At 39.5% G+C, this 17,370-nt stretch overlaps 1 protein-coding gene across 1 annotated transcript in view; it reads left to right on the forward strand.

Moving 5' to 3' along the window:
• The first annotated feature begins 7,035 nt into the window (after positions 1-7,035).
• The window catches only part of LOC120502552 (amyloid beta precursor protein binding family B member 1 interacting protein), a 66,225-nt gene continuing 55,890 nt past the window's right edge, over positions 7,036-17,370 (forward strand). Inside the window, exon 1 of the mRNA XM_039710075.1 lies at positions 7,036-7,252. The gene's annotated coding sequence lies outside the window, so the exon portion shown is untranslated. The remainder of the gene's footprint in view (positions 7,253-17,370) is intronic.

A 17,370-nucleotide genomic window follows, 5' to 3' on the forward strand; every position in this document is an offset into this window, starting at 1 on the left:
TAGCAGGTAATGGAAAACACATAAACTTTATTTTAAAAAGGTGAAAGTGTAAACTGGTATGAACAGAGGACCAATTTCCATGCTTGCTCTCACACAAACTAACACATCCATCTTTGAATTGATGAAACTTCAAAAGAACGTTCTACCTGTAAAAACCATGCTTACAACATTTTAGCAAGCAGGAAAGAAAAGTGCATAGGGAAATAAATCCCAGTGGAAAGAAGTGAGTAAGGAAAGGGTTGAATAGCTTTAAATTAGTAAAATATAGAATTAATTTCTTTCTATTAATAAAGAAATATTAATACTCATCTTTTGTCTTCAAGTACCTTATATTTACTTCAGTAAGAAGCTTCAAAACCTTACTCATTTCATGCTTAGTTTGTCACACATGTGAAATGTAACATACAGTATTCATAAAATCAAATGCTCAGTTTAAAATTATAATTCTCATTAAGCTAACTTTTGCACACATTGCTCTGAGCAATATCAAAAAGCCTATTTTGTACAGCTAAAGAAATTATGTCAATAATAAATCCTGCCATTTTCAAATGAAGACCCTCAGGTTACAATTTTCTAGTTAATAACAAGTATAATTCGGAACAAGCTAGATGAGATTTCAATATTCCATGTCACGACATATAGAGGTTTCCTTTTAAGGGTGCAGCTGATTTAATTTATTCTAAGATTAATAAAGGTAATAAATGAGATGTGTTAGTCAGGCTTTTCCTGTCTCAGCTGCAATTTATGTTATATACTCAGCTCTCACAGTGAAGAAGGGGGCTGACTTGAACAGATGTCTACAAGGAACAGAAAGGAATATATATAGATATCTGCTATGTATGAACAGTTAGAAGAAATATGGATGTACACAATGATTTTTATATGTGAGAGCAGGAAAACTTAGACTCTGATCTAAAACTCATTGAGTCCAGTGAAAAAGTTTCCCTCAGGCATTTCTGACTTATTAATCAAGACCTTAGAGAAATTTTAGCAAATCCTGTAAATCCTGGATATCTAAATAATTTCCTGAACATGGAAGCCATTGACTAACTCAAGGCCCTATCATAGTTTCCTAAACATGTTCTACATGCAAAAATGGAAGCCATTGACTAACTCAAGGCCCTATCATACACAGAAGGAAAAAAAAAATGGAAATACATCTTAAAATTATGATAGTGGATAGAATTCTAGTAACTAAGCTTTGATCCTAGACTTTTCAGAAGTACTTCTAATTTCCTGGAGTTAAAAGTGTGAGTTTGCCAGCTTCACTCCTAACATTTTCATATTAAAACATCTTCTTCAGCTTTTCATCCAGGTTAAGATACTGGTGTTTTGCATTTGGTTTTCCACTGTAAGAACCAATGCTTTCCTCTTAGGAGTAGTGGAGAAATAATTCTATATTTTAGTTCTGATTTGCTGAAAGATGCCTTCAAAAGTGTTGAAGAGAAGATGGGCAAAAGGGTCATGATTCTCTTTAGCACAGTGTTTCAGCTTCTTAATTTGCTATAATTTTAAAGAACTTTATATGTTCATGGAAAATAAGATGGGCAAAAGGGTCATGGTTCTCTTTAGCACACTGTGTTTCAGCTTCTTAATTTGCTATAATTTTAAAGAACTTTATATGTTCTTGTTAATTAGCTTCTGTATACAATGCAGTCATAGTTCAGTTTGATTTAATGTGAGTTTTTAAATGTTGCTTTTGGAAATGTCTTCAATATAAGCTCTTAAATGAGAGCTTTCCATCTTTCTTATAAGGAAGTTTTAGGGTTTACAGGTCTTCTGTTGTATTGCACAATAACAAATTAATTTTTTTAAACCCACCCTTAAAAAGAATTAATACATATTGGAAGAACATGAAACCTGTCATTGCTACTTCCTTATACATATACTTTTTACTTTTGGCCTTTTAAGAAGATGCCAAACATTTTTCCAGAATGCTCTGACATTACAGTCTGCTGTGGTGATGTGAGTCACTTCTCACTACTTGCAATCTCTTAAAGCTTTCTGGAAAATAAGTGTCTTGATGAAAGAACTTATCTGATGTACCCTAGAGGATCATCCAGTCATTGTACCAAAGATTTTCAGTATCTGCATGGTGCTACTTGAAAAGAGGATACTCCAGCCTTTAGATATCACTTGCCTTAAACACATATTTTTAATCCTGTTTTGTAGCTTGTATCTATGCATTCGTCCTCTATGATCAAAACTTCCATTCTCCCACCTGAAAGTTATCTTGTTTGAATAACCCCAAAACAAGCAACCCTTTCAACTGCAATTGCATTCTCTACGTTTTGCTTTGACAAAAGTTCTAATTAATTGCACTGATTTTCTCTTTTTTAATCTTGGACAGGAGCACATACCTGCACCCTGTCCATTTATAACACTGAGCAGTATGGCCTGCATTACTCTGGGCAGGTAAGATCTTAATGTAGTGCTCATTTACCCTGTAGAGAAAATTAAGGTCAGTCTCCATAAAGTCAGGTGATTATTATCAGTGTATAAAGTGATCTCAATAAAATATAAGGGAGCACATTTTTGGCAAAATGTTGGGGTTTTTTCCAATGAAATGCTGGTTTCCCAACACTAGAAATATATCTATTTGTTCCCTTTCAAAAACAGATACTCTGCTTTAATTCTGAATTATCTGCGGCTTTATAGAAACATTACTAGGACATGCAATCCAAAAAGACTGGAGAGGTTAAGAAAGCTCTCTTCTTTCTTCCTCAGAAATGGGTGTATAATGACAGCATATCTACCCAGTGATCTACTCAGCCAAGATAATAGAAGGAAAACAACATTTCTAACTGCAAGGATTAGATCTTGAGTCACACAACTGCTGAGAAACGCCCAGCTGTAACCTGGGTGGAGTGCATGTCTCCTCTTCCCATTAGAAAATGAAAAGCTTCTGGAGGAGAGCAGGCAGAATGTAGGGCTGGAATTCAGGGGAATGATTCCGCTGCACATTCATTTCATCTGACAGAAAACAAATTAGGAAGTTACTTATTTTCACCTCCTCTTCTCACGAATTTGTTTCTCTCTAACATCAGAACACACACTGTTAATCAAGTCTGTATCTGCTATAGCATTTCCCTCACCACATTTCTTCCTTATGAATATGTGATGACCTCCACCCATCCCACTGGAGCACAATTGTCATGCTTCTGAACACAGACCAAAAACTTCGTAGATAGCACTCAAGATTATCTGGGATTTCTGTTATTTTCCTTTGCTTTCTAGATGTGTGCTGTTCTTATCTCCACTGTTCCTCTTATAGGCAATGCCAGGTGAGCTTTGGAGAGCTGCAAAATATATGCAAATATATTGCAAATATATGCAAATACTGCCATTTAGCTCTCTCAGCCTTTTCCGGGATACTTGGAGAGGACAGGAACAAATCTGGAGACAGAGCAAACAAAGGCTACTTTGTCCAAGCAGAATAGATGTTTCCTACATGATCTTAACAGATATTTTGTTTATGTTGTTAAATACCAAAACAGCAAAATAAGTGTGAAACCAATAGTGTTATCAGGGTGTGACCATGTTACTGGTAGGACTGAAAATATACTTTCTGACAACAAAATGCACCATCCAATATAAATCCTTAATACATGCAGAGTGTTCAGTGCTAAGTGCTTATTTAAAAATTTACTTTGGGATAAATTTTTAAAAAATTGCCAATGTAATTTCTTTTGAAATTACATCTTTCTTTGGCACCATAATGATACCAAAAATCAAAATTATTTGCAAATAAAGTCAGCAAAGACAATAGTGGAAGGGGCTAACAGCAGGCCTGTTAGCTAAAGGAGCAAGAAGAAGCTGAGAAGAAAGAAGAAGCTGATAAGGACTTCTCTCCAAGGCTGTAACCAAGGAGACCAAGAGAATTGAGGGACTGAAGAAAGATAAGAACTTCACAGCTGCACGAAGTATATTTAGAAAGTTAGTTAAGTCACTGTAACTTTTCACCAATGGTGTTATGTTGATTTATTGTATCCAATAGTTAGAGTAGAAGAAGCATAAACAATTAAAAAGTGTATAAAAGGTCAACCATGTTCAATAATAAACTGTTGCCATCTGAAACTGCTTGTGGTCCCTGCTTTGTGTCGTGACCACCTCGACAACGACATTTGGTGACCCCGACGTGATACAAGATCCTTAACGAAATACTCGGGATCCTAGCAATTAACAACCGTGACCCACTGAAACATAGTGGGGGAGGCGGCGTTAGTGTAACTAAAAGTAACCAGTGAAAGCCACAAAGAGATCCGAACCTGATTTTCTCCTATCAAGACACCTGAAATTAAGTAAGCCACCAACTAGCAATAATAAAAAATAATTTATCTAAAAAGAAAAAAAGTGTTTTGACTACATGGAAAGTTTTGTTAAAAAATAAGGGAATCTTTACTTCAGACTATACCCTTCAAAGTTTATTGCTGTGGACTAAATCACAAGGTTTTAACACAAACCCTGGTAGAACATTTAGTGTTAAGGCATGGAAAAAAGTCGAAGACAGACTGTAAGAAGTTATCCAAACAAAAGATAAAAGTGTTGTCGATTTAGCTGTTATCTAAAGATCGCTCTTTGAAGCATTGAAACAATGGAAAACAGAGCAGAAACAAGCAGAGCAAAATGTAGACGAAGAATCGAAGTCAATAATAGAAACTGACAAGAGGAATGAAGCAGACAAGACCTCTGATGGGGAACTTGCTGAAACTGTCCTTAAAAAAGGTGCAAGTGCTGTGGAAGTTACCAGGCAAACTACCAAGGCTTCCGAGAAAGCTGCCAGAGTTTCTAAGCCAGCTGCCAAAGCTTCCGGGAAAGCTGCCAGAGCTTCTAGGCTGGATGCCAAAGCTTCTGAAAAAGCTACCAAAACTTCTAGGAAAGCTACCAAAGCTTCTGAAAAAACTACCAAAACTTCTAAGCAAACTGCTGTAGCATCTCCTTATCAAACTCCTAAACCTCTGTATCTCACACCTGCGCAACAGCTCACGATAGTACCTGTATACGATACACCGCTACGCCAGCTAACTGAACTGTCTTTAGCAGAGAGAGAAACCCAGCCATCTGCCCCCCCGCTTCCCTCTGCTCTAATCCAACCATCTGCCCCCCCGCTCCGCTTTCAACTACATAAACAATCTACAAAGTCGTATCCTCCGTTACCTAGCAGTGACAGCGAATCAAGTAACAAGTCACCCGCAGTAACACCTGAGTTAAAACAAAGAACTGTTGTCAGTTTACCTTTTAATAACTTTAACCCTACTACCCCATAGACTTTACCTCCATGTCAAGTAACTGTGCTTCCTCAACATCCTCAAGAGTTTTAGAAATTTGTTAGAAAAAAAGCAGTTGAAGAAAATAATTGAAACATAATAGAAAGATTAAGTCCTCCAAAAGTACCTCAAGAAAAAAATGCTGATACAATTACTACCTGTACTAACCCTATGGCTTTTCCAGTTTTTAAAGCAACTCCTAAAACAAAGCAAGATGACAGTCATCATGTCTTTGCCTGGAGAGTTGTACAAGACCTCCAGTCAAAAGTGACTCAGTATGGTATTAATTCCTCTGAAGTAATACAATTAATACGTGTAATCAATAAATACCTCTGTTAGTGTCCAATTGTTTATTTTAAAAAACCATAAAATACCATGTAGAATACTGTGTCAATAGAGTGATAATTAAAAAGATCAACTGCATATTTTAAAGTAGATATTTTTGTCTTTCAAATCTCAAAAAACAACTCCAAAACTTTATAAGCTTTTTGCAAATATTATCATCAAAAACCGCAAACGTTGTCATGAAATTTTGAAACACGACCCTGTAACCATTGTAATACCTGTGCAACAGTGGTATTTTGAATAGTACTTTCAAAATAATCATGAATTGCAGTCTACCTTGTCTTGTTTTACAAACCAAATAAAATATCATTTACCTTCTCATCCAATTTTCAAACTAACCAAAAAAATTCCTTTTAAAAAAAAACAAATTTGTTCTCCTGTTCCAGTGAAAAGTGTAACGGTTTTTACGGATAGATCCGGAAAAACCGGAAAAGCAACTGTAACTTAAAAAAAAGATAACCACTAAAAATATAAAACAATGATTCAACAAAGATCTCCTCAATTAGTTAAACTCTGTGCTGTTCTTTTAGCTTTCACTTTATTTCCTAATTCTCTAAATATAGTCACTGATTCTATCTATGTTACCAATTTAGTTAAACAGTTAAATCAAACAGTGTTGTATAATATCCAAAAAAAAACATTGTTTACCATGTTAATAAAGTTATGAACAGTCATTAGTGCTCGAAAACATCCTTACTTTATCATACATGTTCGCAACCACACATCGTTACCAAAATTTTTTGTTAAAAACAATACCTATGTAAATTCTCTAGTAACTAGTGCTACAATCAAAACCATACCTAATGTGTTGCAACAAACAATTTTGTCTCATCAATTTTTTCATCAAAGTACTCGAACTTTACAGCAGCAATTTAAATTATCTCCTAGTAAAGCAAAATCAATTCTTTCTTCTTGTCCTGACTGTCACATGACTCATGTCACTCAATATTATAGTACCAACCCTAGAAGTCTTTCCGCTTTAAAAAAATAACAAACGAATATTACAAAAATACCAAAATTTAGTCACTTTAAGTATATTCATGTTACAGTTGATACCTTTTCTCACACAATAATTGCTTCAACATTCACAGAAGAAAAAACTCATGATGCTATTCGTCATTTTTATCATGCTTTTTCTGTTCTAGGTATTCCATGTCACATAAAAACAAACAATGACCCAACATATGTTTCACAAAAAATACAAGCATTCTTTCGTACTTAAAACATTAAACATTCAACAAGTATTCCACATGTCCCCACGAACCAAACAATTATAGAAAAAACTCACAGTGTTCTTAAACGTCAAGTTCAAAAACAAAAAAAAGAAATGCAACAGGAGTCACCTCAAGTGAGATTAGATAAAGCTGTTTATGTGTTAAACTTCTTGCGTCCCCTACGGGCCGGATCGGGCCGGGCTGGGCTGGGCTGCTCGGTCCGGCCGGGGTTTGCCCGGGGGACGCGGGCAGGGCAGCGTTCGCCGTCTCCTACAGGCCCGGGGGCGGAGTGCGGCGCTGCGAGCACGGCGGGGCTCCCACTTCCCTCCGGACGGCCGAGCTGAGCCAAGCCGAGCCGAGCTGAGCCCCGCAGAATCGCTTCGCGCCTCCTCGCAGCCTCCGGAGCCCGCCCGTCCGCCCGCCAAGGTAAAGCGGGCAGGGAGGGACCCGCAGGAGCAAACCCCGCTCCGGGCAGCGCGGTCGCCGCAGAGGGGCCCGCAGGAGCAAACCCCGCTCCGGGCAGCGCGGCCGCCGCAGAGGGGACGCTTTCCCTCACCCCGGGCTCCCCTGGGACAGGGACCCCCCGTGCCCTCGGCGGGCTGAGGCGGGAGCGGGCGGCTCCGCGCTGCTCCCGTGCTGGCTCCCGGTGCCGGTTGTTCCCCTCAGCGGGGTTAAGCTGGGTCAGACCTTCCCTGTGCCCCCTCCCTGGGGAAGTGAGCAGGGGGTTGATCACTGCAAAGCGAGGGGTGCCACAGCTGCCCTGAGGCCGGTGGGGGTCCCGAGGGACGCGCGGTGCCCCGATTCAGGGTCAGCGTTGGGAAAGGGAAGGGGAGCGGGAGAGAACTGCGGACCAAGCGGACACAGTGTAAATGCGCTAATCAGTCTTAAACTAAGCGTGTGGAAGGTGTGCTGATGTGGCCAAAGAACCAGTGCAGACTTCTGAGGAACACAGTTTACACGTCTCTGCTGCTGGTGGGGTTCAGCCACGTGCTGTGGGAAAAAACTCTGAAGTGTCCCCTGATTCAGAGAGCATCCATCCCGCATGATGCCCTCAGCTGAATACCACGGAGAAGTAATTGAAATGCAATCTCCACAAGCTTAGGGTGGTTTTTTAATATGTACCAAAAAGAGAAGTTATTAATTCCATTCATTATCACACTGGGAAGATGTATCCGGTAATGTCTCTTAGCAGCATATGATCCAGCCTGTCTTAACTGTTATTAAAAATTTGTTGCAGTAATACAGCCCACAAACAAAATAAGCAGGGTTCCACTAAACTAGCAGCTTAGCTTTTTGAATTTTAAACTTTTCACTTCCTGCCTGAGATGACTCTGTGAATAATTTGGCGCCAGTTTGTCTCTCCCTCTCAGAACTCCAGTTTCAGAACTTTGGCAGTAATTTTTCCTCTTTGAAATTATGAATTACATGACATGTGTGCTTTCTCATCTCTTCTAAATCTGCATCCATCTTATTTCACGCATGAAATTTGTTGATTTTACCATTAATCAATTACCTTGCTGCTGGATGTAGTCCATCTGTGTCATTAGAGACAAATTGGTGAGCCCCGGTGCTCCAGGGAGCTGTACTAGTGACCTGCTCCACCTGTGCAGTCTCCTAATCATGTGTCCCCACTAAATCTACAGTATTTTTTTCTGGTAACTTTGTAAACAGTATGAATTTTGGTTAAAACTTGACGTCTAAAACAGAATGTTTAAGTTTTTGCTGAACATCTTCGGTTCTGTTTTCCCTGGTGAACTTTCTAAGGAGACTACTACATTTAATTGTACTTAATGATTTGTGCAAGCATTGCTTAAAAATTGAAATAATTTGGTTTGAAATATGGCATTCAAATGTCTTTGGGAGGTTGAATCAATGTAGTATTACAAATAACTGAGTGTCCTTGTTTTATTCTCAGAAAATTCTGATCCATCTGAGAACACAACTGGGAAAATGTACTATCTCTGAAGGGAACATTTAATCATTCCCTGTGTCTTCTCTTTCTTTTAAAAATACTTCCTGCGGGTATTGCAGACTGTTCTGGTGTTTGGAGGCATAATGACTAATGCTTCAATGTAATTATTGAGTAAATTGTGTTTTAATTGTTCATGCTAGAATCTGTGATTATCGGTGTGTTGTATCTTCAAGCAGGGTATGATGCTTTTGAAGCGCTGGTTAATTTTGTTATCAAGTGTGTTTATTACAGCAAAGTTTGATTTTTTTACAGATCAAAAGTCAATATATTGGTGCAGTGCCTAGTAGATCGTGCACCATAACTCGTGTACCTGTAAATCAGGTGTAACCCTGATCTTTTTTGTAATTTATTAAGAGACTAACACCTTTGTTAGGGTAACAATTTGCACAAAAGAGGCAACAGTATGAGCAGATCGGCCTGTTGGATGTTGTAACAATTTAACTGAGCTCAGTACTGAGCCCCAAGATTTCTTACAGGTAAAAAGATGTACCCAGCCCATTAAGATTTTGCTTTTGCTGTGTTTCACCTTTCCTGTTAGAAGAAATGTCTTAAAGCAGTAAGAGGAAGGAGAGGCAGAAAGCTTTCTTTCTCTTGCTCTGCCCTAAGTAATGAAGAGAGAGCTAGGACTTGTGGATGGAGGGATCAGCTATTGCATCTCTTTGGCCCTGGAAAATGTGTGAGAGAAGGACCAGTCTGTAGTACTGCTGCAGATGAGAGAAGGGGTTGCCTTGTTCAAGAGAGGATCTGACTTCCTTGCAGATTCATGAACATCTGACTATTGATAAGATGATCTGGGAGCATGGATTTTCTTAAAAGCATGCTTCTGTTTCAGAGGCTGCTTTACAGGAATGTAGAAGAATTTGGTTTTCCTGTATATCATTAGAACATCAAGGCCCTTATTCTTTCCTGCTCTCTTTGCAAACTACATGGGTTTTTCTTTCTCACAGACTATTTTTTCCATCTTTGGTTGCAGTATATCTTGATTTTTTTGTTGTAGATTGGTCTGATCTGTTCTGATGACGACTTCCCATGGTCAGGTGCTGATCTGGGACCTCTTATTTGCCTGCAGCAATATGGAAGCTTTAGCCTTCCTTTGGAAGGTCTCTAGTGACAGTGGTAACGTGCATCCATGCAGACCTTCCAAAGCACTTCTTGGGCTTTTGAGGCACGACTATCTGTTGCCCTGATTTTTTAAGATTTTCTAAGCCTTCTGATGTTTGCATTTTTGTAACAAACTTTCTCACACACTTTCTGTAAACAACTTATTGTTTTGCATTCTTTTATAGAAGAAGAGAAGTTTGATAGACTGTTAGTTTGTCCAGTGTCATTCGAGAGGTGGCACTTTCACTCTCCCATCCACTGTCACCTTTAGAAACCTATAAATGTTAGAATCAGAAAATAAACTTCCCTTTTTCCTGCCTTAAGAACAACAATGTGTCTGCGTCGTGCTGTCTCATGTCCTATAGTAACAACTCTCCTCATCCAGCTGTAGACATGAGCATCTGAGTTACATGAGGTTCTGAGTCACCTTTACAGTCTCTTACACAGAGAGATAGATGCTGCTAAACCTTGCTTTGGTGCCTCAGTTTTAGGCAGCAGCCATGAATCATGCTCTATAAAATTGCCTTCCTTTCCATTCATTGTCTAAAAAGAGCTTAGGACAACCATGTCAGATGCAGATATCATTGAAATGCTATCATATGTCTTTCCATGATTAGGAGTGTTCCATGGCTCTTGGAAAAACAGGCAGTTGAGGCATTTCCTCATTGTCCAGCCTATTGATCTATAGCTACCCTAGATATTACCAGCAGAGCTACCAGTGTAGAAGATGTGTGTTGTACTGTGAAAGAAACTGGGTGCTGTGTTCTTCTCAAGTTTCTATAGGAGACTTTTGAGCAACTGCAGCAGCATATATGAGTTCATGTTCCTCACACCCCTCAGTTTCAATTTATTGTATTGCTTCTGGGTTTTGAATGAAAAAGAAGCACAGATGACTTTAATCTGACTTAAAATTTCACTGTGGGAATTCACAAACTAGTTTGGTAATGATAGTTCAAAAATTTTAGACCTGTCATTAATTTAAAAGACTTTCTTCCAACAAAGTGACCTTTCAGATTTGTGTCTGGCTAATTGCTCTCATAATTTTTGCTGCCAGGAGCTACTCCAGCCTGCACACAGCTATGTTTCTTCTTGTTCATTGATTCAGCATGCTATGAATTTAGACTCAAATAAATAAGGGCTAAAGCCATTAGAAGTATTAGGAGTATTTTGGGGAGTAGATGCATTATGATTCCTAGAAGAAGGATGACCTTCAGTGTATATACAAATGAATTTTTCTCTGCTTCTCTGTGTAGAAATTCAAACAAAGTTACATCTGACAGAAGTTTTGCACCGGATACATCTCAGTGCGTTTCCATTTTTACTTTCACTCTGTATTTCCTTGTCATCTAAAGCCACGGATGTAAAAGTGTGCCATGTGACATCAGTATTAAAGGATAAAACTGTCTGGGTCTGCTATCAGTGATGAGCAGCCCCTGCATGGTTGATGCCACTACCAACGGAAAGTCCTCAGTTGTCCTCAGACAATCCAACTGATAAAGTAAATATTTTGGTGAAAATCTTGTCATTGTACCTACATTTGTCAAGGAGAGCAGGGATGGAAGAGGAGCAAATCTGCTTTTAGGAGCATTGCTGGTCCATCAAGAATAGAGAAAATCACTAGGAGCCAAAACCAATCATATAGGCACTCACTGGATGCTTTTGCTAATAAAAATTGCAAATTACCTTTGGAGTCCCCAGTTTTAGGCAAAACGATGTGTCTGCCTCAAAGGAAACTCAGCAGAAAAGTTAAAAGGCTCAGCAGAATGGTCATTTAAACTGTTGGCATCAAGTCTATGTTGGCAGCAATGAAAACATGCTCCTTGGTGGCCTTAGTTGATCCATTTTGGTACTTGCTGCATTTTCAGGTAACCCAGACTGCAGACACATGATTTCTTTACTTCTGCATCAGAGCAAGATTTTGATGTACTTTTGAAGATTTTTCTAGTATTTTCTAACAGTGCTGGAAGTCATATTCCCTCACTTGCTATGGGGATTTCAATGAAGCTCATAAATAAGGATTATCAGCCCAAAAATATTTTTGAAAGGTGATGTGGTTTTTCTGTCTGATTGCAAATTAAAAATAAAAATTAAAAAAAAAAAGAAACAACAAAACCAAAAACACACACAAAAACACCTCTCCAGTAAAATATGCATTCCTCTTCTCTCTGCATTTTGATGAAATAGTGTATTTGAAATATCTGCTGTACATGTGCCTTGGAGGATATGAGTACCTGAGACAGCTTTGACCAAGCAAGAATACATGCCAAAAACATGAACACAGATAACATTCACAAACACTTGTTTAGTGCTTAGTTTTGTCCTTTGGTGACCATATCATATCCTCATGACTGAGGGGAAGGTGACAGACCTAATGTTTGAGAGAGCAAATAAAAATGACCCAGTGGTTTTGGCTGCCAGTTCTAGGAAGGAATCCTTCATAAACTTAACTGCAGTTCCGTCCTATGGGGGCTAGGTTCTTGCATGAAATCCAGCAAAGCCTTTCATATCTGTCATTAGATTGGCCTCTTCTGTCTCCCCTGTGTCGTGATGGAGTTGCTGTGACCAGATGACTGCTGTTCCATCCCTCCTCCACTTCTGAGGGAAAAAAGAGAGGGAGGCAGTGACGTTTCCTTCCCACGGAAAACCTTAGAGAAAGGTAACAACGGAAATGTCACAAGGTTCTTCTCCTTTTGGTGCATTTTCTTCTCTTAACTGTTTCTTTGTGCAGTTCAGGGCTCTCTGGATTATGACAAAGCAACCACTGCCATACCAGTACGTCCTGTCTGTGGGGACTTCAGCCTTCCACTTTTTCTCACAGATCTTCATCTGAAACCTGCTGTTCAAACCTGCATGTAATCACTGCATTGTATAGACTGAAAGAAGGAAATCTGCTGGGTGAAAAGTTGGCAGTGGGCCTTGTACCTGACACTTCAGTCAGTAGTAAAACTGAGATTTGTAAAAGAATCTTCATTTGATTTTTCTACTACTCACTATGTTACTGAGCAAGGTACTTTGGTGAAATATCTATAAATCCATATTAAAGCATTACTTGCTTTATTTGATTTTAATATATGAACTTTGTGTGAAATAAACAGATGGATTCAATGAAACTTTTACAGATTCATCCATTTGCTTCACTCTTACTGTGAGAGCATTTTATGTTAGTGTCTTTTCCTTTTTCAGTGTTCCTTTCCCATACCATTTGTGCCATCCCTTAACCTTTTCTGGCAGTAGTAAGAACACGTGATTATAAGAAAGAAAATGGTGATTAGAGCTTTTGCCAATGATGGGTCATAGGAATAAGTTACTTGTGTGGGGAGACAGTTGTGTCATGGACCTTTGCAGCTTATTTTGTACTTACCTAGTGGCTCACCGTGGGAAGAAGTGAGTGCTGGAAAAGCTGAGCTGTTCACTATCCAACATATCCGTTCCTGCACTCAGATTTAGCACTGTAACTTTTCTTTCCTTTTTTCCTCTTCCTAAGTTTATGCTATTATTTTCACTATTCCACATTTTTAACATCTCTTGATTCTATAGGGCATTGAGGAGGGGGAGGATTTTCCCCCTCATTTTACACCCCTCTATGCATTCCTCTCATCTGTGGGCTTCCTTGTCTACTCTTTTCTGCTTGTTAGACAATCTCTTAATGTGGGATCAGCCTACTTCATAGACTGTGAAGCTAAACATCAAAATTGCATTATTTTATTTTGCTGGCTATTGTTTAAAGTACAAGACAGGCTCTTGTTGTCATCTAAGTTCTGGACAGCAGTGTTGGGTAACAGGAAAAAAAAAAACAGGAAGGAAAACATTGCACCAACATCAACAAGCTACAGATTATGGGAAGGAATGTGGAAACTATAAATTTCTGCTACTGAGGGTTACATTACTCTCTTGCTATTCTGCCCTGCCATCGTGGCAAGGAAGGGGAGGTTCTGATACTGGGTTCTGATAACGTGTGTATCTCCAGTTGTTTATACCTGAGCAGAGCTGAAGTAAACACATTAACAACTGAAAATGGATGAGCCTGGGTAAGCTGGTGGTTCATGAGCTCAGGGGACACACTTCCATCCAGCGTTCTGCCTTTTCCAGGAGAAGATATGTTGGCAGAATGGAAATATTGTTCCTGTGTGCCATTAATCTGGCACAGAATAGGGAATTGTTTCTTTTACCAGTCTGGGTGAGGACATGGGGCTGGAAATATGTCTTCTACCATTTTATTCTGTGCAGTTTGCCCTGTTTGTATGGCTCATGAGGAGAAGGTCCCCAGACTGGTACATTCTACAGTAAATAATTCTGTGACAAAAGAAAAAGATGATTACCAAAACTGTAGCTGTATTTCTATTATGTTCTTAGACCACAAGCCAGACTGAAGCACATTGACTGATGTGAGGGTACTGTATAAAAATGAACAGAAGTGGCACTGTTTTGATTCCCATAGAAACAATCCCCTTTGGGAGCTGACAGGAAGGTACAAAGTGCAGTTCTGGTACATAGAAATTGCTCCCAAGCTTTCTCCTCCTTGCATGTGCTTTACACCAGGTTGGTTTTTTCCCCACCTTTCATCAAGTGCTTTTAACTCACAGTTCCCCAGCTGCTCGAGTATATTTGGATTACATTTTCTGGAGCCCAGCATCCAGACTGTGTGTGTGCCTGAGAGTTACTGGGGAGAGGATCTTAGTGAGGAGTCTCACACCCAGCCTGCATGCCATATCCCTCTACACGTCTTTACCTCAGCCATAGGTTAAATGTTCTTCCTGTCCTCTTGCAGAACAAGAGCCCTTTGCTAACCCCCTCCTCTGGCCTTGAGTAACTTCTTCCTGACATACTGTGAGTAAGCTTTTTGGCAGTCCCTTCCTCCTTTCAGCTTCACTTAAATGAGCCTCAGTGACCATTCAGCAGTCTTGCCATCCTGCCTCACCCTCAGAACAGGACCCACAGCTGCTTCTCCCAGACACCACTCTTGACAAGGGTGTTAAAAAAAAGTGTTTGGGGCAGTGCAAACACACTGGGAGGGGAGAGGGGAAGGCTGGGGATGGAGGGGATCCATCACAGAGGTGAGGGCTGGTGAGGCAGCAGCATCTGCAGGATGGCCTCACTGAGAATCCTGTGGTGCTTTACAGACAGACATTTAATATGTTAATGTCTGTCTGTCTGTCTCTTCCCACCCTCCTCAAACCCTCTGTCACTCTCTATGAAAATGGAGTTCTCAAATATCACAGAAAAAGATGGCATAGGAGTTCCTGTGGTGTTTAAATTATTATTATTATCATCTTTGCAAAACAAGTGTCAAATACAACTGCTGCCGTCATTTAAGTGAAACAGTGTAGTTTCAGGTCTATGAAATCTGGGACTTTTGGACTGATAGAGACTTCTTCCAAAATCTTCCAAGTCCTCACTGCAGGTTTGTTCCTGTAAAACATGTGACATAACTGTGTATTTCCAAAATGGCAAAAAAGTGAACAAGCTTTCAACAGGTTTAATTGTACAAATGACATAGTTAAAATTTATGTGAAACATGAGTAGGATCTATGAGTTTGGGGTGCTTTTATCTAACAATGTTTGTGTTTACTTCTGGGTGGGTGATTCTGGAATTAGTAGAATATAAACTCTAGTACCCACGTTAACATCAGAATAGGACTCTCTTGATTGTATTTATCTGCCACTTTAATGTTAATCCAAAGATGTCATTTATTTATTATCTAATAAGGATACTTTGCAGTTGTACAGTCTTCCTGAAGCTACTTGTGTTTTAGTGTGTCACTTTTATTCCCTCATGAATGGAGTTATAGTATGTCACACCCTCCCTGAGATAAATATGCAGTGTAACTTCAGCTGCAGATAAGCCTACAGTTATTGGCCCACCACATTTCCCAGAAGAATAGTGAATATTAGCAAAAAACAGCTTTCAGAATTATCACTGTGTGCAAGGTTTTTATTGGAAAATACTGTGCTTATCAATGCTAGGTAAGTACAGTGCTGGAAGCAGTCTAATTGCTTTTGATCTATGCTTTTCAAAATATGAGCTAGTTTTAAAGCAGAAGACAGTTACAGAGCCATGTCATGTAGGTAAGAAAGAGGAAAGTCACCATGCTAATTACCAAATCTGATTGTGATTTTGAAACCTTGGGGTCAGCTACCATTTCTGTTGTATCAGCCCAAAACTTCAATTTCCATTCTTGGTGTCTACTAGAATTAGTAACTAATTGGATTAGGTTCCTCTAGACTGAAGTCTGCAGAGACAGATGTTCTCTTGTACCTTACTTCATAAAAGTGGGCCTAAAAGTCTGTTAAGGATTTTTTACTAGATGGGATGAAATAGCTGGTTAAGGAACTTCCATCCTGGCTCACTGAGGTATATGAGAGACTTGTGTAGTATGAGACTTTCCTTGACATCTAGCTGTCAAATCACTGCAAGAAACCTGGTTAGATCTATTTCAGACCTGCAGTCCATGTGGCCAGAAGGTTCTCCCCAGCTGTGGCTGGCATCATGTACTTCAGAAACAAAGAGGCAAGAAATCTCTGGAAGCTGTGGTGTAACCTGTCTGTTGTGAAAGCTTTACTCTGGTTCCAAATTGGTGGCGTCTTTATTTTAGGTCTTATGAGGTTCTTCATCCTTGCCTGAAGCTCCTTGCTATTCTATACTTCTAGCTACAACTGCATGTAGACAAAACCAACTCCTCAGCTTGCTTACTCGCTAGTTTTGATAGTGAGTTTCACAGTTACACCGTGCATGTTTCCCTGGAACAGTTATTTTGACTTTCATTTACTATCCCATTGAATTTGTGGTGCAAGTCAGGATGAAATGGTTCCTCAGTAACTTTCCCCTAGGTTTTGGTGCATTTTTTAAATCACACTAGTTTCACGCCTGTTTTCCATGACAATCAGTTACTCTCATTCCAGCTTGTCGCTTTATGGTGGGACTCTGTCACTTTCATCATGCTTCCCTAGTTTTCTTCCATCTTCTGTCTTTGTTGTGGGATGATCTACTTTGTGTAGTCTGCAGTACACAAGGATGAATCTCTGATTTGAGCGATTTACTCCTCAGGCTACTGCTGTGTCTCTCTAAAATACTAAAAATTTCTTCATTCCACTGCAGAAAGCATTTGAGTGTTAAGCAATTGCAGGAGGTTGCAGAGCTGTTAGTGGTCAGCTGGGGAGTCAAACAGTGTTCATTTTGATGGTGCTGGTATTCTGACACGCACTGTAGTGCAGAGGCTAGGACTTGAAGGTGTGCTTTTGATGTTTCTGTGTGACTTGTCGAAATATACTTCATGTATTTTTATCTCTGCTATTTACGTATGTAGCAGTTTAAGAATAGCAAGAGTACTTTTGGTGTAGTGAGTGTGTCTGTAACTGTTCACCAGATCACTAAGTGGGCTGGTTCATAGCATGAATGCACTGTATATCTTTATCTTCTGTCACCATGCTGTTCCTCATTCCTTTTTGGTTGCAGTCCTTTGGTTACAGGTCT

This window comes from Passer montanus, unplaced genomic scaffold (assembly GCF_014805655.1).
Source record: "Passer montanus isolate IOZ18808 unplaced genomic scaffold, ASM1480565v1 scaffold10, whole genome shotgun sequence".
Classification (NCBI taxonomy): domain Eukaryota; kingdom Metazoa; phylum Chordata; class Aves; order Passeriformes; family Passeridae; genus Passer; species Passer montanus.